This window comes from Haliaeetus albicilla, chromosome 4, assembly GCF_947461875.1.
Source record: "Haliaeetus albicilla chromosome 4, bHalAlb1.1, whole genome shotgun sequence".
NCBI classification, from domain to species: Eukaryota; Metazoa; Chordata; class Aves; order Accipitriformes; family Accipitridae; genus Haliaeetus; species Haliaeetus albicilla.
The window spans coordinates 35,728,834-35,748,766 of NC_091486.1; the positions used below are offsets into that span (position 1 = coordinate 35,728,834).

The 19,933-nt window shown below is 41.5% G+C and overlaps 1 protein-coding gene across 5 annotated transcripts in view; it reads right to left on the reverse strand.

Moving 5' to 3' along the window:
- MFSD6 (major facilitator superfamily domain containing 6) overlaps window positions 1-6,327 on the reverse strand; it is a 32,913-nt gene extending 26,586 nt beyond the window's left edge. For 2 of the 5 annotated variants that reach the window (XM_069781893.1, XM_069781892.1), the window contains exon 1: window positions 2,205-2,379. The gene's annotated coding sequence lies outside the window, so the exon portion shown is untranslated. Of the gene's footprint in view, window positions 1-2,204; window positions 2,380-2,541; window positions 2,624-2,729; window positions 2,780-4,098; window positions 4,183-5,454; window positions 5,522-6,311 lie in introns of those variants that run through there. The other 3 variants (XM_069781890.1, XM_069781891.1, XM_069781889.1) reach the window with 3 other exon arrangements.
- Between the last annotated feature and the right edge of the window lie 13,606 nt (window positions 6,328-19,933).

The following is a 19,933-nucleotide window of genomic DNA, read 5'->3' on the forward strand; positions in this document are numbered from 1 at the left end:
TTAGTCAATTAGATTGAGAGACAACAGTATGTCTGAAGTGTGTCAAGATCGGGTTTATAATAGGTTTAATGCACTTTATAATAGGTCTGAAGTTGCCAAGTTGATGCAATAGTGCTAGTATTAACATTAAAGAAGACAAGAACACTATCAGATCCTCATCTGTTAAAGAAAAATCATTAAACTCACATCTTAGGACTCCTGCTTTCCAATCATGTTTTCTGTTTAATATGTGCAAATTAGTATGTCCTAGCAGATTCTATTTTTTTAATCAGTTTATTTTAGTCAGTATTAGACTCCAATTTTTTTAACCAGTTTTTAATTTACCAACTACATATCCACACTGCCAAGGTTTACGCTTCATTAATGATGGTAAATGACAAGCGTTCCTTTAACTACGGGCCAGGCAAGCGCCCAGGGTCAGAGCCGCTGTACTCCACAAGCACAGCTGCTTCCAGTGCTGGGGAGGGACGCAGGCACCCAGCTGCACCACCAACTCTGGCAGGAGCAGGAGCAGCGGTCTGTTTCAAAACAGAGAGGCCTGCCAAGCAACACCCAGCGTTGGGGACCAGCCGCTGCTACTGCGGCCAGATCATGTCACCAGTTCACACTCTCCTGCCCTGCTGTATAAACTCAGCCCCCCTGTGCTGTAGCTGAAGATGAATTTTAGGTTGCATTTAGGTTGTGCCCTAGCACCAGCTACATTAGCGATCAACCAACCACAGCTTCCTCACATTAGCTTCTCACATCATTGGCTTTTGCTCTCATATTCTCACTCCACCTGTTTACATTTTTTTTTTTTTTAATCCGCTTAGGATTTTTACTGGGTTTATGACTGCTATCACAAACACCATCCTTAAAAAGAGGATTGTTTTCTTTTCCCCTATTCCCCAGTGGGTCTTCGGAGAATACAAACAATAAAATAGATGTCATCTTTGTACACTATTTGTATCCAGGGAAATAAATAAAAAAACCCCCAAGGTAGAAAACAAGCATTTTACAATCTTTTTCCTTGGACATTACTAAATACAGTAGACAATTAGACCCTATATATCTTAGTAATGTAGTAATGTTTGGGGTGAGTTTTTACTGAAATACTTCATTGTTATGTTCATACAGCCGCTCTCCTCTCCCCTGAACTCCAAGTTTATCACTCTTCAACACTGCCTTTTTCATTAACACAACATTTTAAAAGAGCCTGCTGTTAAAACTTCAGAGCTGTTGACCAAACATGGGTTTTAAACCCCACCTAACTTAGGATATAACAGGCATCCGAAACACCCGTGGTACCTCCAGCCCTGGTTTCTTAAACAAGCATCTATTCCTATGCTTATTTTAATAAACAGAGGAGCAACTGACAACCTGCTCACTAAGAATCATCGTATTCTAAGGATTTAAGGGTTCAGAAACCAAACGACGGCCACACAGACCGCCACGCCTGGGTGCTGGCAGCAGGGACAAGCACGGGGATGCCTGCGCAGGAGTTCCGGCGGGACAGGGCCCAGCCAGCGGCCGCCTCCAGGGACCCCGGCACTGTCGCCGGTGGCCGCGGGGGAGGGCGCGGGGCATTTGGCGTTGGATGGCTCGGTCGCACCTACGGCGGTTACGCTTCAACCACAGGGCTGAGCTTCGGGAGACGAGGGCCGGCATCCTAATGAGGTCACGGCTTAGCCACAGTTAACGTCAGGGGACCTCAACAAGAGCGAAGCCAGCGCACACGCGACCACCCGGCTCAGCTGAGGAGCAGCTGATCGGCTCCGGCGCGGCGCAGGCAGGAGGAAAAGCCGAGCAGAGCGGCCGTTAAGGAGGGAAGGAAAAGGATGAGGCAAGGGCCCAACGGCAGCATCCTGGGCGGCTGCGGGGACGAGGCCCGTCGCCCCCAGCGGGGAGGGAGCTGGAGCCGGTGCCGGCTCGGAGATCGGGGGGGGGCGAACGGCCCCCGCCCCGGCAGCAGCGAGGTGCGCCACGGCCGGCCCGCCGGCCGCCTCGCACCGCCGGCAGCCCCGCGGCGCGGCCCGCGGGGCCGCAGCGACCCCCGGGTCGGTACCCGCCGGGCCGCAGCCGGGCCCGCCCGCTGCCGGCGCCCCGCGGAGCGCGGGCCGGGGAGGCGGCGGCGGCGGCGGCCCCGGCACCCAGCCGGGCGGCCCCGGCCGCGGGCCTGGCTGCCGGCCCGGCCCCCCGCGCACCGCGGGGCCGCGCTGACTCACCTCGCCCGGGGGCGGCTCCGGGGGGGCGCTCAGCCGGGAGCATCGCAGCCCCCTCCCGCCGCCTCCTGCCGCCGCGGCTGCTGCGGGCGGCGGCTCCGCGCACCCTCGCCCGCCCCCCCCGGCCGTACCGGGCCGGGCCGCGCCGTGCCGGGCCGTGCCGCGCCGCCGCCGCGCAGGGGCGCTGCGGGGAGGGACGGAGCCGCCCCCCGCCGCGGGGGGGCCGCGCACCCGCCCGCCCGGCGCCGCCTCCGCGCCCCTCCCGGGTCGCCGGCCCGGCCGGGGAGCGGAGGGCGGCCGGGGGCTCCGGGCAGGACGGGGAAGGAGTCGTTTGACTTACGTGCTGTGTTGAGGCTGCGGGTGGCGGAGCCGTACCTGCGCTGGGCCAGGGGCTGGACGTCGGGTTTAAAAATAGTGTTTGGGGAGCGTTCGTGGACCCTGAGCAACCAAATAACTCCACAAGCATAGTGCTTCCTGCTCCTCAGAAGTTCCAAACACGTATTACAGCATAAAGAATCAAATTATTACCTGTAGTGGCTTCCGCAGCCGCTGGCATCATCCCTTCAGTAACATTGTTTCTAGAATTATATACAAATAAAATTACGTAAATGCTTAACAACAACATGAACTTCCCCCCAACAGTAATCATTGAGGCAGAAAAACACAGGCAGGGAACATAATTTCCCGAGCAACAGCTGAGCCGTGTTGCACTATCAAAAGGTCAGCAGTGTTAAGCTAAAGAAGGGGAATAATGAGGACAGAAAGTGAAAGGCCAGCCTGAGATTTGGGGTGTTTATCAGCCCTGAACTGAACAGGAGGTAGCAAAGTTGTTTGAGGATTAAGCTGAAGTGATGGTGTTCGGTACACAGGCTCCCAGACTCGGCCACAGTCCAAGCAAAGTCAATAAAGCGAGTAGACTCCACGGGCCACCCCTCTCAGCGGCACAGCACAGGTGGTTTCTGCCCAGGACAGCGACCAGACGACAGACAGCGTTAACTGGGATACCACAGGGCAAATGCATTACTACTTGCATCTTCTAATTCGTACCTCTCTTTTCTGAGGGAGGATCCCCCTTTCCTCAGGGAAAAAAAAATTGCATTATTTTGCCCAAGGGAAGAAATTGAGAGAAAACTACAAGCTTGCCTAATTGAGGCAGATGGAGAGGAACAGGGGCACTATAGGTGTTCGACCCATTTAATTCAAGTACTCACTGAAGTGAAAGGGACACCAGTCCCCATGGAAAGCCATGCTCTCTCAAGGTCGTTCCCCTGCCACGCTAACGTACCCATGGGGTGTGATCTTTGCATGTGGATACGAAGGCCATGGAGGACACCATCCGATTACGAGCTTGCCTGCCCCTACGGTAAAGGCCTCTCCTGAAGGAGGCAGGAGACAAAAGCTGAATTTCATAGGGCAGATGACCTGGGGCAGGAGGCGGCTTGTTTATCATCTCTCTCTGGAAGGATTTTCAAAACTCTTCATCTTTGAGAATCTCCCCCGTGGCTAATTAACCACAGAGAGAAACTACGTCTGCAGAGACCAGGAGCACAGGCCTCCTGTAATCTTGCAGAATCAGACACAGACAACTATCGGCTCATACAGTGGGGGTTTTATTACCAAGTATTACTGTAATAAACCAGATGTCAGCTCCAACTGAAATTATTTAATCTTGATAGAGACTTTTTTGTCAAATTACTGCAAATGCTTTTAGAGAGAACATGTATTTCAAATCATTGCCAGTCATTGTTTGTGAACTGAAAAGGGAAAGCTGATCTTTGGAGTCGCAGACTGCATTTACTGGAACCATAAGAGCAGTCTTTCCCTAAACCCTGGTGACTCAACATTGCCCACCACACACTAAGAATGTGGCCATCTTCTGCAGCTTTGCTTGTATTACCTTTTGTTGGAGCTGTGTTTGAGGAGTTACACCCTGATCATTCCCCTTCCTTCTAATTGGTTTCAGAGGTGCCAGGGATATTTCCTAAAAAAAAAAAAAAAAAAATTTAAAATGCTCTCTGAATGGAGGAATTAAGACAAAATGTGTAACATTTCTTTGCAGGCTGTTGCATAACCTGGTATGTGAACAAGAAGATACAGCTGAGGACCAGAGTATAGAATATGACTAATACAGAGTAATTTACAATGTTTTCCTTATATAAAATATCTTTTTATATATATATTAAAAATGTATATATATATCTCTTTACATACGTAAAAATGGTTTCTTACTGAGTTTAAAAACCCAATCCAGTACCGACTGAGTTTGGCCACATAGCTCAAACTGGGGTCCACTGCCTCCATTCGGTAAGCATCATAAGGTAAGCATTGCGAAAAGCCTTAGCACTGAACAGTATTATTCCAACCTGACAAGCTACTCCAGCATGAGCAGAACTGAACATAATAGGGCTCTGCGTGGTTATTTCTTTCAGTGAGGCTCTGTGTAAAGGTCTGGATTACAGCCTGTTAGAAATTATTACACTTGCTCAGAGAGTTCTTTCTCTGTTCTTTCAGCTATGAAAATGAGGATTAGCAAAAATGGAGAAACTGCTGCACTGTACACAAACTGTCCTAATGTATTTTTATCACAAAAGGCTATATATTTCTAGGCAAAGCAGTGTTCAGAGAAAAGGAAATATAGTTGTAAGCTACTTAAAGTACAAAGTTTTCTATTACAACAGTTACTAGTATAAAACATTACAGAAAATAAAAAGCTGAGTCAGGTGTAAAATCCATTTAAATTAATTGAAAGATCTCTTTTTTCAAAGACTTCTGGATCAAGCTCTGAATCACATGTGATATATAAACGTGATATACGAAACAACAATCTTTTTCTCTTAGCTAATAGAGAGAGTGACACTAATAAATATGTACCTGACCACTGGATATTAGAGTATTCAGAAATAATTCTTTATAAAATAAAAAGAATTCATACATATGCATGCCACATAATAAACTCTGTACTATAAACCCACACCTGGGTTAAACTTATTCATGAAATGGAAAGAATACCTGTAGATTTCTGTGGGCTTTTGGTTCAATGCATATGTTACTTTGTAAAAATTTCAATTTATGTGTCCTATACCACTTTACCATATATATCATGGTGAGAAAACTTGCCAAAAATAGTTACAAAAGCCTCACTGCTTAAAAACCAGACAAATGTCTAAAAGAAAGCTCCAAATAAACTGAAAAATTAAAGCAAAGTAGTTATCTTTCTTTTATAAGTAAAATAAACAAAATTACATACAAATACCTGCTGGAACTGCACATTGCTAACCATAGTAGATTTTGCTTGAAAAATCTGACTCAGTGACTTGTTCCTTAGGTTAGAGGAAAAATAAAGTAAATATAGCAGAACACACAAAACTTTCATGGAAAAACATCTGGTATGTTATATGTATGATATATGCATCTTGTGCTTCTGATATTTTTCAGTAATGGCAAAGGTAAAGTATCTGAGCCCCACCTTATGGAAATAGTTTCTAGGAGCTTAAATTTTAATGTATAGAAAAACTTCCCGGTTTCATTCACAAGCTAGAGCTGTACTCTGAAATCAAGAATTTCTGGTTGACACAAAATATTCTGCTGTCCTTTAGCAGCTTTTCGCTCTGAGCCAAAAAAAAAGGAGGAAAGAAAAATCATTTGCATCAGTCAGATTAGAAAGATAAATTGAAGGTGAGATTTGTGCTGCTAGGACTTGCTCCAGAGTACAATGAAGACAACAGAAAAGCTTTCATTTCCATCAGATCTTTAATATATTTTGCATAACATGAACAAAACTACTTTTTTTGTCAATCCTTTGCTAGGAGAGGCACTGCATTAAGACAACCATGGCATTCATTTCTTCCTCTTTAGGAAGTTCTTCATAACACAACAGTTCCTACGTATCCCAGCGTAAATGTGGGAAGAAGTTAAGTCATTGTGAGGAACAAAGTGGCTTTTCCCTACTGTTTCAAAGGCTAAAAGCAACTATATTACCAGTAAGAGAAAAATTCCAACAGAGGAACTGAGAAATAGTCATCCAGTGAATCAGCAAATCATACACAGCTGCAAGAAATGTTAATGGTAACCAAGGACAAAATAGACACAGCCAGTAAGACAATCACCTACCATTGCAGTGGTCTGTCTGGTTTCGCAGGGAAGCAGAGGATTCTCTTCCTCCAATTTTTAATCTAATACTTTTAGAAGTATTACATTCATTAGCAAAGAGAAGGCAAAGCAATGCACAAAAGCAAATACTAGTTACAGAAACTGTGTTTACTCTGTGTGTATATACGTACTTTTTCCTACTGGATAAGCCTTTTTGGTTTTTTTCTCCCCCTCAAAATTAGATTTGTGTTTGCATGGTATCTGCTTATACAGTAGTCAACCTTTCCTCACCCCAAGAACCTTTGAACCCACTGGCAGATATCAAATTTGATGTGCGGTGACAGTCTCACAAATACTAAATTCCTACACGGTGTGAACATCAGTGGCTGGTGAAGAAAAGAAAGGCAAAACAGTGCCCTCCGCGGGAGGAAAGCCCACGGCATGAACTCCACAGCAGGCTCCCATTTGTCCAGTGAATCATTGTTCCTGCCCAAGCAGCAGTTAAGTTACCCTGTGAAGAACTGGGCATCAGGTAAAGGAATAGAGGGGGGAACTGCAGGGAAAGGAGAAGGGACAGCTGAGGCTTCGAAAGTGGTGGAGACAAGGGAGCAGACTCTAAAAGCATAATACACAAGCCCATAGGAAATCAAGCTTCATTAGTTTTGCTGTCCACAGAGCAAATTGTTTACATTGGGCTGCTGCTAACGCTGATGCCACTGAGTATGTGCAAAAACATGATGACCTTGATCCTGTCATAAGCTCCACTGCTACAGACTGGAGAGTGTACAAAGCCCCGATGACTGACTCCAGGCAGGAACTAGAGACAATTTATGCAATTTAGCCCCTGAACCTGCAATGAATTCTGCATTGGCCTGTCTTCACAGGGGGAGGGAAGGTTAACTGGCCAGGGCTTTGAGATGGATCTGCTTAGACCGTCTCTTATAGCCAGGTCCCCAGAAAAGACCAAACTTCTAAAACTTAAACAGCCCCCACATGCACACACATTTTATTCTAAATAAAAACTAGGAATGTTAAAATAAAAATGCAAATTGACTAGGGCAGGGAGAATAGTTAAAAATGTGACATACACACCCACGTCCTCTGCCCACTATGTTCTGGCAGGATGGGTCCTTGGTTCTACACTTAGCTTCTATAATACAAATGTATGCCTTCTATGCTGTATTCTGAATGTACTAAATAACTATTGAGCCTAACAGGTTTTTTAATAACTGCAGGTATATGACTGAGGGATGGCAAACTGACCAGTTCTCTCTGATCCCTAGGAAGTTCCTTCTATCCCTACTGAGAGCAAGGGGTTGAGCAAATACTGGCATTCAAGCAAGAAATTCTTTTCTATCATTGTCCTTTAAGTCCACAAAAAATCACATATAGGGTCAGATATCCCTGCTTTCCTAATTACTAGTCAATGACTTGAGGTCGATGGGAATTTGAGTTCTCGGCTTTTGACTAAATTAAGTTTCTGAGAATAGCTTTTAAAGGAAATACAATACCACTGCACAGCAAAATATTCCCTGACCAAAACAAATTTTAAGTGAGGTTCAGTATTCTACATATTGAAAGATTGTTCAAGAAAATGACTTCTGATTTTACACAGCATTATATATTCTTCTCCTTTAATCCAAGGACTAACTCTCACCATTTATATTGCTAAAAAAAATGATGATGGCTCAAAGCAGTTTTTAACTGAACTAGGTTTTTTTGAATCAGATACAAGCACAGTCATATCATCTTATCTCACTGATTAAATTCAGGTCTTCTAAGATGTAGCTTTGTAAACCTAAACCAAGACTAAGAAGACAGGCATTTTTATTTACTACAGGCAAATGTGATTTTTGATGAAAACTACTTGAGTGACACAAGCAGCAAAACAATCTTTTCTACTGAGGACACAATGCATCAAATTCAGGCTAAGTCTAGCTGCTGACTTCAGAGGCCTCACATTTAATTCTCTGTAGGGCTGAATTTACCTCATTATAAATAGGAGCAGTAAATGTCACTTTTCATACAGAAGGGAGTCACAGTGTTAGCCAAGCCATCTAACCTCTTTCCCCAGAAAGCAGACTGATCTTTTTTATCTTGTATTTCATCTCAGGACCTCCACCATAACTGATGGGCTAATCTGTTTTAACTTCTTGGTTAATATGAGAACATCCAAGCGATACTGGTAATTGAATTCAGTTTCAAGGTGAATTTCAAATAGTCTCCCCTCCCCAAAGTGTGAAAACAATGAGAAATTTACTGATGCCCTTCTCAAATTCTCAAGATGATATTCCTCACTATAAAGAACAAAGGACCTTAGTACTTAAGTGTCAGTAGGAGGATTGCCCTAGGCTTCAGTTACACCGAAATTCAAAGCTGTATCTCTGATCAAAAGTGATCCTGAAATAAAAAGAACCTTTTTAGACAAATAGAAGCCCTCATCTATTTAAAATGTGTTTAGGACAGATAAACTATGTTGTCAGTCATGCCATGGAATAGTAATAGCAGCTTTAATGTTCTCTGATAATATTAGAGAATAAACTAATGTTTCCATTTTTGTATTCAGATTTCTGTCTGGAAATAAAAATCATTAGTAACATATAAGAAATGTTCTAGGTGTTTTCTTTTTAGGGCTATCAGTGCAATGTGAGATACAGACTTCATGTAATGGTACAAATTCTTTCAGAAATATTGTTCACCTGTTTCCTACAATGTCCCGATAATCACAATGTATTTAAGATAGGACTTAACATACTGTAGTATTCTCAGTGGAAAGCTTCAGAACATCTGTTTATTTCAGAGACTGAAGTTGAAGATAAAAATAAGACAAACAAAATCTCAGAAGATATTAATAGTTTCATACTTACCGAGCTCATTAATAAATTCATTGGATTCCTCCCCAGCAATGTTTCTTTTCCAAACCTGGAAACTAAATTGTTGACAGTGAAAAAAACCAACATATGTTTAGTTTTCAACAGAATGTTAATTTAGGTTTGAAGAACCTGATTCTGCAGTGTGTATTGGCCTAAACTTCTATTAAAACCAATGACAGCTGGAGACACACTTCAAGCAAAGACCAGGTCCTACATTAGTGGTATGACATTGTATTTGGCAAAGACTGAGAATGTATAGCTTACGTCAAGCTAGTTGCCATGATGTAGCTACTGTGAAACCCAGCCTGGTTTCAGGAGGTAGCTTCTCTTCAAAACAGAAACACATCACAGAGAAAGTTTGTTCCTTTCATTTAATGTCTTATTTTACCTACAATCACCAAATCATCTTTCTCACAGTCACTCTAACAGTCGGAAGATAAGAAAATGGACCTCAGCTATATGTATGTGGCTGGAGGAATAATACCACTCCCATGTTACCAGTTTTCAGTGCAGGACAACTACTTGTTCTTCCAAAGTCTGTTTGGAAGCGTCAGCAGGATCTAAATGACCTTACAAAGGGAGTACTCAAAGAGAAACAAAGGGATATTAGACTGTTTCCCAGTTTTGACTTTTTCACTGCCTTGCTGGACAAGGACAAGGTTTCAAACATATGCTAAGACACTTCATTAAAGGCAAGGCATTTTGGAGGCCAAGTGGAAAAAGGGAACAAACTTGATGAATGCTACCAATTCAGAGTGCATGTGTACTGCCAGAAATTATGGTGTAAAAGTTATACATTCTGATTTAGTGGCTCTACAGTGTATAAAAGAGTAATTGCCTCTTGTGTTTTAGCTTCACAGTAAGGAACGGCAAAGTGCCGCCTTCTCACATCATTGAACTGTGAGCTCCCGGAGACGGAGCTGGACGTCATTCTGTGCTTGGCACTGTGACCAAAAGTGCCACCTGATTCTACCTGGCTATTTTTCACTGCTGCACAAGGAGCACGGGTTCCTCTGCTGTGGTTAATAAAGCATTTCAAACTGAGTACTTCCACTCTTGGAGACATCTGAAATCTCAATCCACATCCAAATTTTTCAGCTAATCTTTTACAATATTTCCATTCTCTTTGTCTCTTGCAGATTGTGATCTATTTATAACAGCTTAGCTATTTCTAAACCTTGAGAAGACAGAAACTGATGTGTCATTGTAAGGATATGCCTTTGAAATGGTTGGGTGGGAAAAGAAAAAACCACAGGAGGGTGACAAAAGCAGAAAAAATAGTCTTTGTCTATGTAACAATATTAACATTTTTTACCTTTTTTTCTATGCCATATCTCATGACTTCCTAAATCAGCACATCAACTATGAATTCTAAGTACCTATGCTTTTTAAAGTAATTTACTATATTCCTTTTCTTTTTTCCCCTCTCTTCCCCTTGTTCTACTAATAGTTGAGAAAAGGTCTGTTGCCTGCAGGGTTGGACAATTTTATCTGCTTTTAGGATGTACAACCTAGCTCCCTGAGGATTTCTTATATTGCTACAATGTGCTGTTAACTGTTTAGTACCAGAAGGTTCAAAACTGCCAAAGTACTTATGAGGGGAGGAAAAATAAAAAAAGATTATAAGTGCAAAACCCATTGCAAAGCAAGAAAGAATTCTATTTTAGTATAATATATGGATTTTTTTTCACACAGAGAGAAATTCAGACGTGGATCCCATATGAATTATAGGAAAAAATCAGTATGGTCTCCTTATTTCAAAAAGAATATATTAGAGTTGGAAAAGGTTCAGAGAAGTATGCTTAAAAGTTTGGAATGACTTCTCTGCCTGGAACAGCTGAGTAGCCTAGTATACACCAGTCAGGAAAAGAGGCAACTTAGCAGGCATATAGCAGATTTACAAAGTCATGAATTGGAGAAAGCAGGTTAATTTACTCTTTCTTCTCATACACGGATTAGGGCACATCAAATGAAGCTAGTAGGAGACATGTCCAAAGCTTGCAAAGATATTGCGGATGCTAGAAGTCTGTCAAGTTCCAAGGGAGGCTGGACAAATGCATGGAAGAGAAATCCCCAGGCTACTAGATGGAAAAATAAAATAAAAAATGCCACAACATCCAACTCAGGAGTCCCCTGAGCTGAAAACAGAGTGTGAGACATGTTTGCCCTGTTCTTTTCCCCATGCAGCCCCTTAGGGCTGGTTTTGGGAGATGGTGTCCTGGGCTAGACAGTCCTTCAGTCTGACTCAGCATGGTTGGTTTTATGTCTTTCTGTTTCTAAGAGCTGTAATCTTCTGGGGAACAATTAAAATACATAAGAATAAAAATAAATCAATAGTTCTCAAACATTTTGTACCACAGTTTATTTCCCCTTCAGTTGTTCAAAATATTGTGCATTCTTATAATTAAATGTTTCAAGTAAACACTAGATCCGCTTTTGCAGATCACCTTTGGGTCACTGATGGTTTCACGGACCTTTGAGTTGCGTAGGCTACCATGTAATAAGTGCTACTAACCCTCATGCTTTGCCTTAAACAATAGCTTATAGATGTACTGAGTTAGGAAGGCATTTTTCCTATTCTGCAGAGCCAGTCTAATGTACTTAAAACAGTAGCATTTCCTACTAGTGCAGGTCCATCAGTATATGAGTGACAGAAGGAGAAGCCAGAGCAAGCTATTATCAGCAACTGGCTCCTTCCTGACATCAGTCATATCTAAGTCAGAAAAGCAGTTGTCAAATGTGCCTTGTGTCTTCCATAGCCTTGGCCATTTATAACAGCAACAGCAGGGAATGTTAAGGAAAGCCTAAGATCTCGGTTCCTTCTTTCTTTGTAGCATGTGTGCTGAATAATAGCACTACAAAGACTGCAAATGCCATCAGCTGTGAATTGTAGGGTTTTGTGTTATTCAGGTTGTAGTGGAATAAAAAAGTTAAACAATTACCCTAAACACTATGGAGGACAATTGCGAATCAGCCCTTCCAATGCCTAAAAACCCTTCAGATGACACTCTCAGAAGTAAGACTTCTGATCTTGAAAATTCTCTGGTAAACTGGATTATTTATAATTTCCATTGACAAAAATGAGAATGCGTATGGACATACATGTACATGACACATAGGTTGCCTGTCTACCTTGTATGTCTCTCTCACTTTCTAAATTAATCATTTAAGCATCAACTACCATTCCAAATAGTAATACTGGAGAAGAATTTTTAAAGACCTCAAACTGCAATGTATTTTAAATTTTGACCCAACACCACAGAATTTTAAGTCAATGCAGTATCATTAAAATGGAATGCAGTAACTGGTTACAAAACCTGTCTTATCTTACCTACCTTTAGATTTATTAGCTAAACAAAACTGCTAAACCTTTGGACTCTGAGCTGGGTGGGGGTGATCTCTTTGCAACAACAATGGCTGAACAAATATATATACACACAAGGCTCAAAAGGAGGAAACACATATTGGAAGGTTGGCTACTAATTAACTCAGGCCTATCTGGGAAATGGAGAGAGAAAGTGAACTTAACTACAGTTTCAACTCTATGGAGTTGAACTTTCATTTAGCTATTTACTGAGCTGAAGCACTTTAAAAACATGGCTGAGCTATAGGTTTTTTTATGAGATAGGTAAACACTGCCCACATTCTACATGTTAGATAGGTGTGAAAGATTAACACAGATCTGCAAACAGTTCCCCTTCCCGGACAAGAAACGTGAAGGTTACACAGCATGGGTCACCGAAATCTTTCGCAAAAAGTTTCCAGGTATTTAAGATGAAGTGGCATCTTCTAGGGAGAATGTTTTCCTTCATCTTCTAGAAATAATTTAATATATTCCTGAGACATCTGCTTCTGGTTGTTATTACGCAGTGACAAAGTCACAATCCGTTGTTGCAGTCATTTTGTAGTGAGGAATTATGTTACTTACAAGCATTATGACTGCTTATTGTGAATAACTAACAAAAGCAAACAAATTACTGTGAAACAGAGAGCTGACTGCTTGTGCAAATACCTACAACCTCCTGAAACTGCATACTGGAGGACCTGACAGAATTTTGGGCTTTTTACTTCCGTAAATACTAGACTTTTTTTACTTAAAAAATGAAGAAGGTGGGAAATTCTCAGATAGGTGGGAAATTTCCTCAGAAGAAAAGATAATTTAAATACTTTTGAGGAAAGGAGTGTGGCTGAGTGAGCGCATTTTAATACGGCATGGCTTGCTTTGTCCTGTGCTAAAAAAAAAAAAAATCCTCATTTTCTTCTGTAGAGCTGGGTAGCAGCTGATAAGTGGCAGCACTACAGGCTTGCATGTGAAGGAGCAGTCAGATTATTTGTTCAGAAAGAAAAAACATGCACCCATCCCTTCTAACATACATACAAGACCCTGGTCAGATATCTGTTTATAACAGTTTACAGAACAGCTTTTCTTTTCTTTTTTAAAGAAGGGGAAAATATATTCCATGTGTTGATTTGTAAAGCAACACAGAAATTCAAAGCATGTGGTATCTGAATCCTCTTCCTCTGGACCGCATAATCCTGGGTCATTGTGCTATGTGGCATTATCTGGTATATGCACTGCAAACATATAGATAAAGTATACTTACTCTTTAGCTCAATAATAGGAGCTATCTTTTGTGCAATGACAAGATACCATTTGTTATCACCACTGTATAGCATCTTACTGTTTCCACTATAAAATTAATGTTGATATTACAATGAGATGGTAAATGTCACTTTCTTCACTTCACAGAAGGGAAAACTAAAGCAGAATAGTGAAAAAGCTACAAACTTATTTTCAATGCCTGCTTCTTCTGACTATTTAAAGAATGTTGAAAATTGTATGTTGCTATTGTAATTAAGATGGCAGACAGCTGTGCCTGCAAAAATTCAGCTGTCTCTTACTAGGAAGAGACTAGTTGATGGTGAATGTTCCAAAAGGCTCGCAAAAGCTACAGGGATGCTAGTGGTGGCACAGGAAAAGGAATGCACAGTCCAAATGTATTTCATGATTCTCCTGCTCAGTCATGGGGAAAAAAAAGATTTCCATTAACATTTCAGATTGAAATTGGATTTTTCTTTAATTTTTTTTTTAACATAAAGTTTCTGCTTTCTTAGAAAATTGTTTAACTTTAGCATAAAACAAACAAAAGACATTTCTTCTTGGTGCTGGCCAAAACTTTCTCCTCTTGAATTGTTTTTTAGGCTACAAATGTCAATAAAATCACTTTTCAAAGTGTCTTCAATTTACGAAATAATGTCCCAGGCTAATTCCACATGGTGCTACGTCTCCTAGGCAGAAGCGCAGCCTTTAATTCAAGCAACAGATTTGTGTGCTTTAATATCTTGGCAGGTCCCAGATTGAAACCCTGCTGTTAATTCCTGCAGTTAACCATACAATAAAGCATCTTCTCACTCCTAGAGCCTGAAGAAGTGCTCTTAGCAACAGTTCTATAAGGTAGTGCCTGCATTTTTCTTGGCAGACAGAGGTGTGTCAAAGTATGACTAAATCACACTGTGTTGCATGTTATTTCTGAAATAATTATATATTCCCATATACTGCTCTTAGCAGCATGAACCTCCATTCCAGTCTGCTATTGCAGAGACAGAGCAAGAGAGAAGGAGGGACTGTCCAGGTCTGGACAGGAGAACCAGTGGCATCATGAAATCCACGGGGCAGACAGAAGACTGAGATTACAGAGGGGAACTAACAATACTAGAGACATGCATTTCCTGTGAACAACTTAGATCTATATTGTGCCCTGCCACAGCTGCCACTGCCTTTCTTCACTGAGCAGTATATCACTGGGGAAGTATATCCACTGAATGAGGGCTCCAGGAACCAAGTACTCCATCCCTGTCACTTCCACTCCAAGTTTGTTTATGATCCAGGATGACTATATTTCTTTAAAAAAAAACAACAAACAAACACTTTCCCTTCTGACTTGCTACACATCCTTTCCACCAGGTTAATAATTATACACAGAACTGGTAAATTGAGTTGCATTGAAGCTAGCATTTGCTCACAATTACCCCATATTGGAGGCTGGTAATTTATACTCACAAACAGAATGTATCTGCAGCAATGAATGATATATGCTTATTTTTTAATAGCTTAAAGGCCTCTATTTATTCTGCTGGCATATTTTTTTCCTCATTTTTAAGTTCTCCAATCTGCTCTGCTGTCCTTTGCATCATTTGTGGCATTAAATGAAATATCTTTCCCTAGGCAATGTTCTTCAAAGGCATTATTTTATGAACAGTTCTAGTTGTACTCCAGAATTAAATAAAATAGAAAGAAATTTTGAAAAATATTCTTAATATTGACTTTAAAAATCAAATGTAGATCTTTTCAAGTGAAAATTAATACCTGTGCGAGGTGTCAGATGAGTAACATAAAAAGATTTGAATACACACACATCCATTTAATAAGATACTGACTGTCATGCTGTCAGGCAGACTGCCCTGCTGAAGAGCCTCACTTTAATTTAGAGCAACAAATTCTTAAAATAAACATCTGAGGTCCTCTCTCTACTAATCATATCCCTGGACTGTCAGAAAGCTACTAATTAGCATCAAATGCTTTCTACTTCATTCACTATGATTTTGACTGAAACAAAATGAGCTAACTAGGCGTTCACTACAATCCCTGAGAAGGAATGTTTTGATACCAGATGGTTCAAGACCAAAGTGTGTGACATTCCAGCTGAACAACAGATAAAACAGGGAGGCCAACAGGAATGTTATATACAGGACTGAGCTCCTAAAATAGATTTTTAATGATTCTAAATGTTTGGGTTTTTTTTACTGCTTCTTGAATAATATCATTCCACCACAATAGATCATACGAGGAAAATTTCAGGCTAACAGTAGTTGGCAAGATAAGCATATAATCTGCATTTAAAATCTGATGTACATTCATTGATATAAAAGGTATGAAAAGCACTACCTTTAAAGTTAACTGAACCAATGCTAAATGTGAGACAGAATTACAAGTGGGCCAATAGTGCTTCAAAATGCTACTGACAAAGGAATTACTGCAATGTTTTAAAGTAAATCAGTCAAGTGACATGAACTTACTATTTGGAATATTGTTCCTCCTCAGGGTGGGTATGTAATTCCAGTAGATTATAATTATGAGTTACATAAGATTCAGCAGAAGGTTATAAAGATATATTTAAAATATTAATCACCATTCAGAAATAAGACTTTTAAAACATCAGGATAATTAGTTCCATTAAGGTTACATCTCCATTGATACTGCTTTAGCTCTTGGTAACTTAAGTCCATCAGCTGATCATTACGTTGTGTCACAAGCAAATGTGTTAATTAGGCTTATTCATAACTTACTTTGTTTCTGAGCTGATCAGCATAAGGAATTATGCCTGCATTTTTCATTCCTACTCTAGGGTAAAATCTCCAGAGCTACAAGAGACAGGCTGGTGGTGGGGAGGCACTGAAGTCAGTGAGCCCAGTTCCCTACTGCATAGTATCTGTGCAGTCCTGGTCTGTGAAACAGGTCTGGCAAACTGCTATGTCTTGGCTGGAAGGTAAGTTGCCTTATGACATGATTTCACACTCCTTTTCCAGGAAGAAAGTTACTTCACAGGGCTAAATCCATTCAAATACCAAGTCTGAGGTTACTACTCACTAGGAAAAAATTACATGCCCTATACAATATTTTTTAAAAATCTCCTATACTTTGAGAATCAAATTTCATTAATTGGATCTTATTGCATCTCTTTGAATCATTACAGACCACATCCTGATATAAGATCATCATTATATACATTACTGCATCAGTAATGGATATGTCTATATATATAAGTCTAATGCTGGTGAGAAATCTAGTCAAAATAAATTTATGGGTAGAGTTTTGGATTGAGAAAAATGCCTGTAACTAACTCAAGTTAGGACGAATTTGATTAGGATTACATATTGTAAAACCTCTATTCCAGGTAGTTAAGTCAAACCAAGTCAGAACCTGAAAGCTGTTCTGTACCCTTGGTTCATGGAGTCTATCAGAGAGATTTCTTAAGAAACAGCAGTACCACTTTGCACTCTATACTACTAGCCTTACAAGTTCTGTTTTCCTATACTAGTTTCACTGCTATTTTCATGTAATACAAGCAAAGCACCTCAAATAACATCCTGTTAACATAAATATGCTTGAATTTAATTTCATATAGAAGAACAAATTTAGAGTAAATCTTGAATTAACTGATATTCTGGGATAGTGCTATTTCAAGAGGTCCAACAGGGATAGTATTTTGAAATACAGACCCACACTGTGTGAAAACCACATGCCTTTTTCTCTTCCTACATTCAGGCAGCTCTGACTCTCACAGAATCAAGCAGATACACCGCGAGCAGAACAACAGACGTGATGACACAACGGGATGCAATGCAAGTATCATTTGCTAAGCAGACTCCCAAAGTCTTGTAGGCAAGCTCCCCTGAGTGAGGAGTGCTGTCTGCCACTGTACCATCACTTGCACTACCAGGTAAAAAGAAACTCAGTTTCATTCTTTCCAGACCTGGGCAACTCAACCTTAAGAACTAATCATACACCCGAAGACACCCTCAGGAGTAAGATATCCTTGGGGGATTTTTTTGGTCCACTGGAAGTTAACTGTCCTACCAACAGAAAATTCACTTTCCTCTGGCCCCATTCCCACACACACTCCCTACAGCTATTTCCACCCACACTTCAGCTCTTTTTAACTGTGTTTAAAAAGCTGAGACAGAGAGAAAAGTGCTGCTGCTGCTGCTAGTGCTCCTCCTCCTCCTCAGGTGGGCGGGTTGGTAGCTGGTCAGTTTTCTGCAGCATTTCTCATTGCTGGATGTGTGGGAGGCCGAGAGCAGGAAGGGAAGGAAGCGGTCCTCTTAGGAAGGGAGGCATATCAAAGCAAGTGGGAAGCAAATAGCCCCTTCCCACCTGCACATGTGCAATTACATGCAAATGAAAAACTAACACAATAGATCTGCAATCAGAGCTTTCCCAGCTGTGGTCCTAAAAGATACCAAACAGCTTGGGTCTCAAAGCCAAATTCAGGGGTGACCTGATCGCTAGGAAGATAGCATTTTTCACCCACTAAGAAGAACAGACCCATGGGGAGGGAAGGGGGAAGGGAAGAGGGCGTTCCTTACAGTTATGGTTTTGTACGTAGGTGGAGGGTGGTTTGAGGGGAGGAGTGACAGATTGCTTGTGGCAGCAGGGAAAAAAGATGTAGGAGGGTGTTTGCCCAGGGTCCTGTCTAACCTAGGGGGTACTGGCAGGGTGGATGCAGCGCGAGTGGTATGTCTAAGCTGGGGCGGTGGGAGGGGAGGAACCCACTGGTGGATGGACCTTGCTTGGAGCCTCTCTCCCAGCCTCATCAACACAGCAGCGTCTGCAGCAGCAGCAGCAGCACCCAGCCACCCCCACACTTTCCCTGGTGCCCTCTGAGGCCAAAAGAAAATGGAAGCTACTCCACTCACAGAGTTTCATTATGGATTTGCTTTCATCCTTTTCCAAACACTTCTAGTTCCCCACTGATAAGATGCAAATTAACTGGTTAAAAAAAAAAGAAAAGGAAAAAAGAAAAAAAAGGGGTTTTTTTTCCCCTCTCACACACTTTCTTATTACAGGAGAAATTCACTACTGCATGCCATGAGCTGTGCCCTCCTCCTAAATCTATGACTTCAGATGTTTTATGGATGCATTATCTGAAAAGTCTCTGACCAAAAGCCCTGGGGAAGGTACTCTGTTCCCATGGGATTACTCATGTTACAGACAAAAGCAGAAATTTGCTTCTCCATATTACGTATGTGTTTCAGTCCTTCATGGGCTGGCCTATTGTTTAAGAGTGGAGAAACAGATTAGTGTTCCACTTATTTTAAGTCTACTTCTACTCTCACTGACATCAATGGAAGAAGACTCTCCACTGCAGACCTGAGCCTTTAGTACTAGGTGTCCATGTTGGTGCAAGGAAATGTGAACATGTGTCATCTGTGCAGGTGTTTTACAGTATTGTCAACTGAGCCTGGACTGAGAAAAAACAATTTCAGGATTGCTTGTCAGTACAGTAATAACCAGTTAGCAGGGATGAACTGGAAATTTTCCAATTCTATTCCTCAAGCCTTCACAGACTCATTTTCCCTTACCTTCATACACTGCAAGGATGCACTTACTACCCACACAGAGAGAAATTAGATGCTAGCTCTTAGAGCAGCAGAGGAAAAGATTAAATTTACAGCAAGCCTGACACGGGAGCATGGGACATGATGAAGTACTTGTACCATTTTATTACCTGGTCTTGGTGAAATATATTGAGAGCTCTCAGATGAAAGTGAGAGGTACAAATTAATGATTAATTAGGACTATATAGGTGGCATACAGAATGCAGCTGAGCTGCTCTTGGAATCCTTCTTGGGAGCAGGAGCTCCCACATCCTGAAGTTATATGTTTTTCTGGAAAAGAAACCAAAAAACCCCAGAAACAAAACCCAAAAACATCTGCTCAACTCTAAAGTCCTCCTACAGTCTGCAATTTCTCTTTCCAAACCTTCTGAACACACTGCCAGGAAATTTCTTCAAGGGGAGGAATTACAACCTGCCTATCCTTCTGGCTATTACACTTATACTCCCCGAGTTCCTGGCTTGGTTACTAGGGTTGCTGGTCACCCCTAGTATATCCAATCTCCTGCAGCCCTCTTTGCTAACAGTAGTATCATCCATAAACTCGCAGGTTAAAGGTCATCTCATCCCACTTATTCTCATGTGACTCCATTA